Below are 10,755 nucleotides of genomic sequence, written 5' to 3'. Positions count from 1 at the left end.
CAAGGAGCCCTAAGGAGCTCAAGGTCAGTGAATGAGGAGTGAAGGGCCCCACTCAGACCCAGATCTGGAGGCTTTCAAACCCCAAATTAGTGTGCCACAGTGCCTCCAAAGCTAGAGGTGGTAGAAGATGAATTTTTCCTACTTACATCCGGCCTTACATGAAGCTATTTATCAAAAGCAGCTCTCTCCACTAAGGAATCAGTTATCATTGTAATAATGTGTTTGGTAATATTTAGAAAAGTAGTTAAACAGTCAAAAAAAAATTAAAACTAGATCCAGGCCTAATTGGATAATCATTTTTGACAGCCTGATTTCCTACTTTCCTGTGTTCTTGATTGGTGGATAAAAGTTTCTGCTTACGAGCTAAAGTGCAGCTCTGTAAATCTTCGAGTGTGCCTCAGGGTTTACACAGCACAAAACAGACATCCCCCTATATGGCATCTTGTCTTGAGAAGCCTCTAAAGGTTGGCAGAGCTCCAGAGCCTCATTTTAAGGCATGGGACATAACAGTGGGATGATTCCAAACAACTTCCAAAGAGTGAGGTGCTCAAAACAGCTGTGTGATTCTCTAGATCCATCCGGAGGTCAGCTAAGCATCAGATAGTTTTGTGAGTAAAAATGCCAACACTCAGAGGCCTACAGTGCTCGTCCTAAAGCAACAAGGAGAATGTAAACCAAGGTTTTCAGCCTTATGGGGATGAAGAGATTTCTAGGACTCTCCATACATTGAAATATTATTTGGCAGGAAAAACAAAGTACTGACAGATGCTGCAACATGAATGAACAGGAAAACGTTAGGCTAATAGGTGAAAGAAGCTAGATACAGAGATCACATGTTTATGATCCTGCTTATAGAAAATGTCCAGAATAGGCAGCACCATAGTATGGCAAGCAGAATTTGTAAACATTGCAATATGATCACGATGGTAAATCTAGTTATGATCTGCCATCATACATAGTTACACATTTTTTCTTACAGTGAGGACTTTTAAGATTTATTCTCTTAGCAACTTGCAAATACAATGCAGTATTACTAACTGTAGTCACCATGCTATACATCACATCCCCATAACTTAATTATTTTATAATTTCTTGACCATCCTTGCCCATTTTGCCCATCTCCTACCCCTTACCTCTGGCAACCACCTGTCTGTTCTCTGTATCTATGAGCTTGGACTGTTTTGTTCTGTTTTTTTAGATTGTACCTGTAAGTCAGATTATATGATATTTATCTTTGTCCAACTTACTTAGCATAATATCCTCAAAGTCCATCCATGTTATCACAATGGCAAGAGTCCATTCTTTTTTATGCACGAATAGTATTCCATTATAGATACATGCACAGACACATGTAGACACCACATCTTCTTTATCCATTCATGCATTGATGGACACAGGTTGTTGCCAGATCTTGCCTATTGTATATAATGCTGAAGGGAACATGGGAGTATATATATCTTTTTGAGGTAATGTCTCTGTTTTCTTCAGATAAATACCCAGAAGTAGAATTGCTGGATCATCTGGTAGTTCTACTTTTAACTTTTTGAGGAGCCTCCATACTGTTTTCCACAGTAGGTGCACCAGTTTACATTCCCACCAGTAGTGCAAAATGGTTCCTTTTCTCCAGGTTCTCTCCTACACTCTTATTTCTTGTCTTTTTGATAATAGCCATTCTGACAGATTTGAGGTGATGTCTCATTGTGGTTTTGATATGCATTTTCCTGATGATGACTGGTGAGCATCTTCATGTGTCTGTTGGCCATCTTCTTGTCTTTGGGAAAATGTCGATTAGATCCTCTACCCATTTTTAATTGGATTATTTTTCTTTTTTGTTGTGGGGCTGTATGATTTCTTTATATATTTTGAATATTAATGTCTTATCAGATATGATTTGCAAATAATTTCTTCCATTTAGTACATTGTCTTTTTGTTTTGTTGATGATTTCCTTTGCTATGCAGAAGGTTTTGAAAGACCAGTACACTGCAAATTATGACACTGAAGAGAGAAAATAAAGAAAACACAAATGGAAAGATATTCCATATTTATGGTTAGATGAATCAATAGTGTTAAAATGTCCACACTACCCAAATCAATGTACAGATTCAATGCAAGGCCTATCAAAATTCCTCACAGAAATAGAACAAACACTCCTAAAATTTGTACAGAAACACACAAGACCCCAAACAACCAAAGAAATATTGGGAAAGAAAAACAAAGCTGGAGAGCAAAGCCTTGATTTCAAACTGTTATATAAAGCTGTAGTCTGGTATTGGCATAAAAACTGACACATGGATCAATGGAGCAGCATAGAGAGCCCAGAAATAAACTCACAATTACATGGTCAATTAAACTATGACAAAGGTGGGGCACCTGGGTGGCTCAGTCGGTTAAGTGTCCAGCTTCAGCTCAGGTCATGATCTCACAGTTTGTGGGTTCAAGTCCCACATTGGGCTCTGTGCTGACAGCTAGCTCAGAGCCTGGAGTCTGTCTTCAGATTCTGTGTCTCCTTGTCTCTCTCTGACCCTCCCCTGCTTGCACTGTCTCTGTCTCTCAAAAATAAATAAAAAACATTAAAAAATAATAAACTATGACAAAGGAGACCAGAATATACAATGGAGAAAGGAGTGTCTCTTCAGTAAGTGGTGCTGGGAAAACTGGACAGCCATGTGCAGAAGAAAGAAACTGGACCATTATTTCATACCATAAACAAAAATTAACTCAAAATGGGTTAAAGACTTGAACAGAAGATCTGACACCAGAAAACTAGGTGGTCAGCTCCTTGGCATGGGCCTTGGTGATGATTTTTTGGATCTGATTCCAAAAGCAAAGGCAGCAAAAGCAAACAAGTGGGGCTTTATCAAACTAAAAATTTGCTGCATAGCAAACAGAATCCTCAACAAAATGGCCCTTACACTTTTTCCTGTCTCATCATGGCTGCCCCTTAGACCAATGGGCTAAGAGAAAATCTCCTCCCTGGGGAGGGGTCAGGTCTGCTCCCAGATATCTGGTGAACCCCTGGGTCCTGCAAGTTCTGAGCTCCTGGGAAGGGCCTCTTAACTGCCTACTGAATAATGAAAGACTGCCTGAAAGAAACCAGGAAAATTGAAAAACCTTGAGAATAGGGACACTGACTTTCCTTTCCCATCCTCCAAATTTCCTTGTGGAGCCAACAATCCTCTTGTTGACTCAATGGGAGTGCCTGGCCAGGACTCCACCCAAGCCAAACAGCAAGGTTAAACTGAACAAAGCAAATAGGCTTTCTGCAAGAATACTTCACTTCCGTCTTAGATGCAGTCTTCACAGTTGGCTCAAAAGCTTCAGCTGGAATTCCTCTACACAAAGTGAGTTTTAGAAGAAATTTGGTGCTGCTTTCTTTAGGCCTAGATTTGCAAAAGCTGCTGGTGTGATGGAAGCTGTGTTTGGTACTTAAAATGTTTTAAGCTTTTACTTCTGACCTAGTGAATGTTTTAAAGAATATTTTTGTTGAGGTATTCTCATATAGTAGAATGTACAGATCTTAAGTTACAGTTAAAACAATTTTGGCAAAAACAGCCATGTGGCCCATACCATTATTCTTTCACCACAGAAAGTCCCTAGACAATCCCCCCACCTTTGGCCCCTGGCAACCACTGTTCAGATTTCCATCACAATACATAACTTTCACCAGTTCTGGAACTTCATATGAATGGAATCATATAGTATGTGCTCTTTTGGGTCTGGCTTTCAGTTCAGCATGTTTGTGAGATTCACCCATATCAACATGTGGATCAGCAGTTTATTTCTTTAAATTGTTGAGTAGTAGTTCATTATTTTGATTTATAACACTTTGTATCCTCCTTTTCCTGTTGATAGTCACCTGGGCTGTTTTCGGTGTGGGAGTTAATGATAAGGCTTCTGTGAACATTCTTGCACAAGTTACTTTGTGAACATATGTTTTTACTTCTCTTGGTTGAATACAAGCATGCGTCATTTTATTGTGATTTGCTTTATCGTACCTCACAGACAACCCTGCATTGAGCAAGTCCATTGGTACCATTTTTCCAATAGCATTTGCTCACTTTATATCTCTATCTCACATTTTGGTAATTCTCACAATAATTCAAAATTTTCTTGTTATTCTGATGATCTGTGATCAGTGATTATGACTCACTGACAGCTCAGATGAGGGTTAACATTTTTTAATTGAGGTACATGCATTTTCTTAGACATGCTATTGCACACTACAGTACAGTCAGCATAAGTTTTATATGCCTTGGGAAACCAAACAATTCATATGACTTGCTTTATTACAATATATTCTCTTTATTGTGGTCTGAATCCAAACCTTCAATATCTTCAAGATATACCTGAACTCAAAGTGGAATGGTTGGGTCGTATGGTAAGTGTGTGTTTAACTATAAGAATCTGCCAAACTGTTTTCCGACGTGAATTACCATTACAACAACACATGCAGTGTTCCACATCCTCACCTACACTTGGTACTGTCTGTCAGTCATTTTAATGTTAGCCATTCTAGCTGGTGAGTTCTGGTACCCTCTATGGGTTTTTTAAAAAATATTTTATTTATTTTTGAGAGAGTGAGAAGGAAGGGTGGGTAGTGGCAGAGAGAGAGGGAGACAGAGGATCTGAAGCAGGCTCTGCATTGACAGCAGAGAGCCAGATGTGGGGCTTGAACTCAGGAACAGTGAGATCATGACCTGAGGTGAAGTCAGATGATTAACTGACTGAGCCACCCAAGTGGCCCACCCCACTGTGGTTTTAACATGGATTTCCCTGATGTGATGTAATGAATTTTAAAGAGGCTTCAAGAATCCTGCCTAGGCCAGCCAACCCACCCCATCCCCCAATCCACGCTGCATATAGATCCACTGGGATCCACAAGTGTAAGCAGTGCTGAGGACACGCTCGACATCAGGGGCAGCAAACTCTTTTTGTTAGGGGCTGATACTTCAGGCTTTGCAGAACATATGGTCTCTGTCCCATTTGCTCAGCTCTGATGTGGAAGTGTGAAAATAGCCTTAGATGAAATGTAAATGAATGACTACAGTTGTGTTCCAATCAAACTTGATTTATGGATGCTGAAATTTGAATTTCATATAGTTTTCATATATCGTGCATTATTCCTCTTTTGATTTGTTTCAATCATTTAAAAATGTAAAAGGTAATCTTAGCTTGAGGGCCATACAGTGGCTGAGGACCACATTTTGCTGCTTCTGCTCTAGATAAGCAGAGGCAGCCAGCTCAGATGCAGCCCTAAACCAGGCAGGAGACTCACCGAGGGCCCGATGCCCATGGGATAGACGGGCAGCATCCCATTCCTCCAGTTAGGGACCCTGAGGGTAGGGGGCTGGGATACCTTCTAACTAAGGGAAAGGTTGAAAGAGGCAGCAGAGCAAGTATCAGAATGGGAGAGCCTGTAAGTCTGGCTGTGTGTCTTCACAGACCCTCACAACAACAAAGGCAGCCCTAAGCTTCACAGTTCTGGGGCTCCTCCCTACCCTCACCTCAGTTCTGACACTCCTGCTTCTGCCTGGACCCTTTGGAATCAGACATGTCACAATACCCATCCCCTGCAGTCCAGTGCCCCCTCATCACCTGCCTGCCCATCAGGTCCTCCTTTGGGCTAGCCCCATGCCCACCCGAAGACCTGCCAGGGAGTGCCTAAGACTGGCCTAGGAAGGTTGCTCAGTTGGGGCTGGGGTTTATAGGAGCAATTCTGGGCTCAGCCCTACCCTGAGGAAGTGTCCAATTCTCCAGCCTGTGTAGGACTATTCCGGGGAGCATCTGAAAGGCAGGGAAGCCCATTAGGAAACTACAGCAGGAATCCTAGCAAGAGAACACAAAAGAGCAACCAAGGATGGGTAAAAGGAGTCTAGAACCATAGGGAACAACACAGCTGGAGGCCTCCTCTTGGAAGACCAGTTCCTGAGACAGTCCTTGGGAGCTTAGGGGAGAATGTGTCCACCAGACCTATGTGGCATTGCCATCTGATTTGGAAGCAGGCAGGAAGCCCCTGGCCTAAAAAAGGATCTGGAACCCTATTGGCTGTGCAGGGAGGACAAGAAAACAGGATAATCTCAGGAAGAAGATGGTGGAAGGCCATGGGCAGCAGAGTGTAAGCCCCCCACCCAGTCCCTGCCCCAAGTCTGTGGTGTTCAACCACACCAGCAGATATTCCCCACATGGGGCTGGCTTCTAGTGAGCCTGCAATGAACTTTTACACTTGTTCACACCACAGTGCAATAGCTTTTCCAGATCCCACAGACACATCATCCCTAGTTGTATCCGCCCCTAAAATTCAACCCCCATTCTTAGGGCAGATGTTCTAGAGGTCTGCCTATCCTAGAACATCATGTAAACAGAATCATACAGGATGAGCCCTAGTGTGGATTACTGGGTATGGCTGGTCATTCTCAAGGCCTGGGCTGCAGACTGTTCAGCTGTGGGAATATGCCACAAAGTATTTATCTACCCCAGAATTAATGGATATTTACATGGTTTCAAGTTTAGACTGTTTTCAATAGGGCTGTTTCAAACATTTTTGCGCCTGCTTTTGGACAACCATAAGCATTCGTTTCTGTTGGGTATCTTCTTTGGACTAGAATAGCTGGTTCAGAGCTAGTTCAGAGCTTATTTAACTTTCAGGAATACTACTAGGATGCTTAGCTGGCTCAGTCTGAAGAGCATGTGACTCTTGATCTTGGGCTCATGTGTTTGAGCACCACGTTGGGTATAAAGATTACTTAAATAAACTTAATAATAATAACAAAAAAAGAATACTACCAGTTTTTCAAAGTACCAACCTGCAGTGCTCTTGTCAAAGTAGAAAGTACAGAGACCAATGAGATGAGATCAGGATCAGTGGGATCAGGGTTGAAGCCAGGGCCCCGATATGGCCCGGAGGAACACCAGCAGTGATGTTAGTGAGTGCAGACCTGAGATTGCTGGTAATAGTGAGCAAGGGGTCCCCAAACCCAGGGTCTGCCTGTAGGAACCAGGTGACTCTGGCTTTGAGAAGGAGGAACAAGAACAGAGAGGTAGTGAGACAGTCTCATGGCCTAGAGAAAAGAAGAGATGCCAGCAGGAGTTCAGACCACAAGTCCAGGACCTCATCCTCAGCTTTGCATGTCAAGAAACTCAGCTAATTCATTCATCCAGGGGTAAGAAGACAGCAGTAAATTGTCATGTAGCAAGTCTTAGGAAATGCCAGTTAAGAAACAAATAATTTGATGTGTTTATGGTGTGGCAAACCTAGTCCCCCAAAAGGTACTGGTTGTCCCTAACATCCTAACAGGTCTGCTCACTCAGAGACACAGCACAGCCTAGAAACTCCAAGTTAGAAGATGTCCTGGAGGGACACTTCCATCTACCCCAGCTACCTTGAGGAATTGCCCTTATTCCCTTCCTGCTCAGGATAGCAGCAGGAAGTGTGGGAAATTATGATTCTTCAAAACCCCCTTTCCAGTAATTTCCATCATTAAAAACTCTGAGCAGCACTTATAACTTAAGGCCTTGCCTCTTGGAGTGCACTCCCAGAACGTGGAGGCCTGTTTGAAATGTAGACTGCAGCCACACCCCTGACCTGCTGAATCAGAACTTGCCTTCTGACATGAACCCCCAGGTGACTCTTGTGTACCTTCTGGGAAGCACCACCTGAGGGGCCTGCCATATCTGTTACCCGGGAGAGGTAGGCCTCTTAGAAGTATGCCCCCACATGATGATGTGGAGATCTGATTCAAGGAGCCCTAAAAAATAATGGAGCCCTTTTACCCTGTCCTCTTATGGGATTTTTATACAGTTCATCCCACAGAAATCATCTTGAAATTCCTCTTTGGCTGGCTCCCAGTCTCCTTCCAGTCCTCCTCTCCATCCCCCACCCACCATCTTTGTGTTTTCTGTGGGTGTGGAGCACACCAGCCAGTGGCTTGAGTTGTACACAGCAGGTGTTAGGAGTGCTGGAGACTTTAGGAAGTTCACCCAGTGGTGGAGTAGGTGCAAGGGACCAGGCACCCTCCTCTTGCAGCCTGAGTGGCACTGGCCTAGCTCAGTCCCATCTTGAGCCTGGCTCCTCCCCAGACTCCCCCCACTCCAAGGGCAGCACATGGATTCCTAGGACCTCTTGTTTTTCAGGATGTCTTTTACAGTTATCCCTCATTTTTCATTAATTGAGGCTGTGCAGAGGCAGACTTTCTCACTGTGAGCTTAACATATTCCCTGGAGAGACAGGTAATGCAACAATGAGGCCTGCCTGTGGGCTGGAACCTTCCACTCCATGCAATGCCAGGAGGTCTGTGCTAAGTGACAGGAATGATACTGAGGACCCTGATCTTCTAAGTGCTGATTTCTTCATGGCGGTCTGACCCTGAATGAGTAGGAGTTGGTGGGTGCAGGTGTGCACTTGAGACTTGCTTTCCTCATATCTGGCCCTCTGAGGCCCCTAGGATGATGGTTAGCCTGGCCTCATGGCTGAAACCATGGTCCCCCAGCTCATTCCAGTACACCAGAAAGCCTATCTAGTACTCAATTCCAAGCTAATCCCTAAAACTGCAAAGGCTTGTCTGGTGCAACCCCTTAAAGTAGTGTAATGTTTCTCGCTTGGAGGATGGCAGAGCAATGGCCTGGAGTCTGACCAGCTTCCTCTCTTTAACGTGTTCACCACCTGTCCTTCACCACCCCCTGTCTGTGCCACCCTCCCTTCCAGGGGGAGGAGTCCTAGAGTAAGGGGAACATCCCAAGCTGACTCTTGCTGGCTTTAGAGCCCATCTCATAATCACTTAAGTAGCAGGTCTTAAAACTGGACAGCTACATGCAAAAGAATGAAACTGGACCACTCTCTTTCACTGGACACCAAAGTAAATTCAAAATGGATTAAAGCCCTAAATATGAAACTTCAAACCATAAAAATCCTAGAAGAGAGCGCAGGCAGTAAGGTCATCAGCTGTAGCAATGTTTTTCTAAATACGTCTTCTGAGACAAGGGAAACAAAAGCAAAAAGAAACTATTGGACCTACATTAAAATAAAAAGCTTCTGCACAAGAAAGGAAACAATCAAAACTAAAAGATAACCTACTGAATAGGAGAAGCTATTTGCAAATGATGTATCTGGTAAAGGGTTAGTAGCACCACCCAAAACAAATAATCCAGTGAAGAAATGGGCAGAAGACATGAACAGACATTTCTCCCAATAAGATATCCAGATGGCCAACAGACACATTAAAAGATGCTCACCATCACTCATCATCAGGGAAATACAAATGAAAACTACAATAAGGTATCACCTCACACCTGTCAGAATGGCTGAAATCAACAACACAAGAAACAATGGGTATTGGCAAGGATATGGAGAAAAAGGAACTCTCATGTGCTATTAGTGGGAATGCAAACTGGTGCAGACACTGTAGACGACCGTATGGAGGTTCCTCAAAAAGTTAAAATTAGAACCACCACGGGGCACCTGGGTGGCTCAGTCGGTTGAACGTCCACTTTGGCTCAGGTCATGATCTTGTGGTTGTGGGTTTGAGCCCAGCATCGGGCTCTGTGCTGACAGCTAGCTCAGAGCCAGGAGCCTGTCTTCGGATTCTATGTCTCCCTCTCTCTCTGACCCACCCCTGCTCACGCTCTCTCTCTCTCTCTCTCTCTCTCTCTCTCTCAAAAAAATAAATAAAACATTTAAAAAAATTAGAACCACCATATGATCCAATAATTACTGGATATTTACCCAAGGAATATACTAAAGCAGCAATTCAAAAATGCAGCCCTATGTTTATTGTAGCATTATTTATGATAGCCAAATTATGAAAGCAACCCATTGATAGATGAATAAAGAAATGGTATATATATACAATGGAATATTAGCCATAAAAAAAGAATGAAATTTTGCCATTTTACAACAACATGGATGGATCTAGAAAGTCTAGTGCTAATGAAATAAAGACAGAAAAAGACACACACCATATGATTTCACTCATCTGTAGAATTTAAGAAACAATGAAAAACACAATATAGAAAAACTCTTAAATACAGAAAACAAACTGGTGCTTGCCCAGAAGGAAGGTGGGTGATGGGATGAGTGAAATAGGTGAAGGGGATGAAGACAACACATAATGATGAACACTGAGTAATGTATAGAGTTGCTGAATCACTATATTGCACACCTTAAACTAATATAACACACTTATGTTTTAAAAAATAATAAAAGAAGTAACAGACTGTAGGTCCAGCTGAGCATGAGACAGTGCCTTGCTTGGACACACCTGAAAGCCCAGCATTTCTAGCACACACTGGGGGACTCCACAGTCTCTTAATGGCATTACTACTAGGACAGGGCCCTGGGTGCTGGATTAGAAAGGCTGCCTAGGAAAGAGAGCCCCACATTTGCACAATAAAAAGTTAGGTAGTTGGAATTCTGGATTTGGGGTTTTGGGAATGCGCTTAGAGGGAGTTCTGGTCAGCAAGTTTGGGAAACTGCCTTAGCTCTTATCTGCACCTCTATTAGTTGAGTCTTCGGTTTCTCACTATATTACCATGGTATTCATAGTATACTATATTATATTCTATAAGTGATACTGTGTCCTTCTCAGTGCATTGAATCAGAAAGTACATAGTATCATTTTGTTCTCTTATTCGCTATGCCAGGTTGGATCAATTCATGAAGCTTTCTTCACTGTAAAATGCCTTCTCTGTTTTGTAACTATTAAGGTAATCTGTGGGGTGATACTTTGAGACTGTGTGAATATCCTGTTTCCTTCAGCCTT

The sequence above is a fragment of the Suricata suricatta genome, chromosome 12 (genome assembly GCF_006229205.1).
Source record: "Suricata suricatta isolate VVHF042 chromosome 12, meerkat_22Aug2017_6uvM2_HiC, whole genome shotgun sequence".
Lineage (NCBI taxonomy): Eukaryota > Metazoa > Chordata > Mammalia > Carnivora > Herpestidae > Suricata > Suricata suricatta.
Note: the sequence above shows the minus strand (reverse complement) of the source record.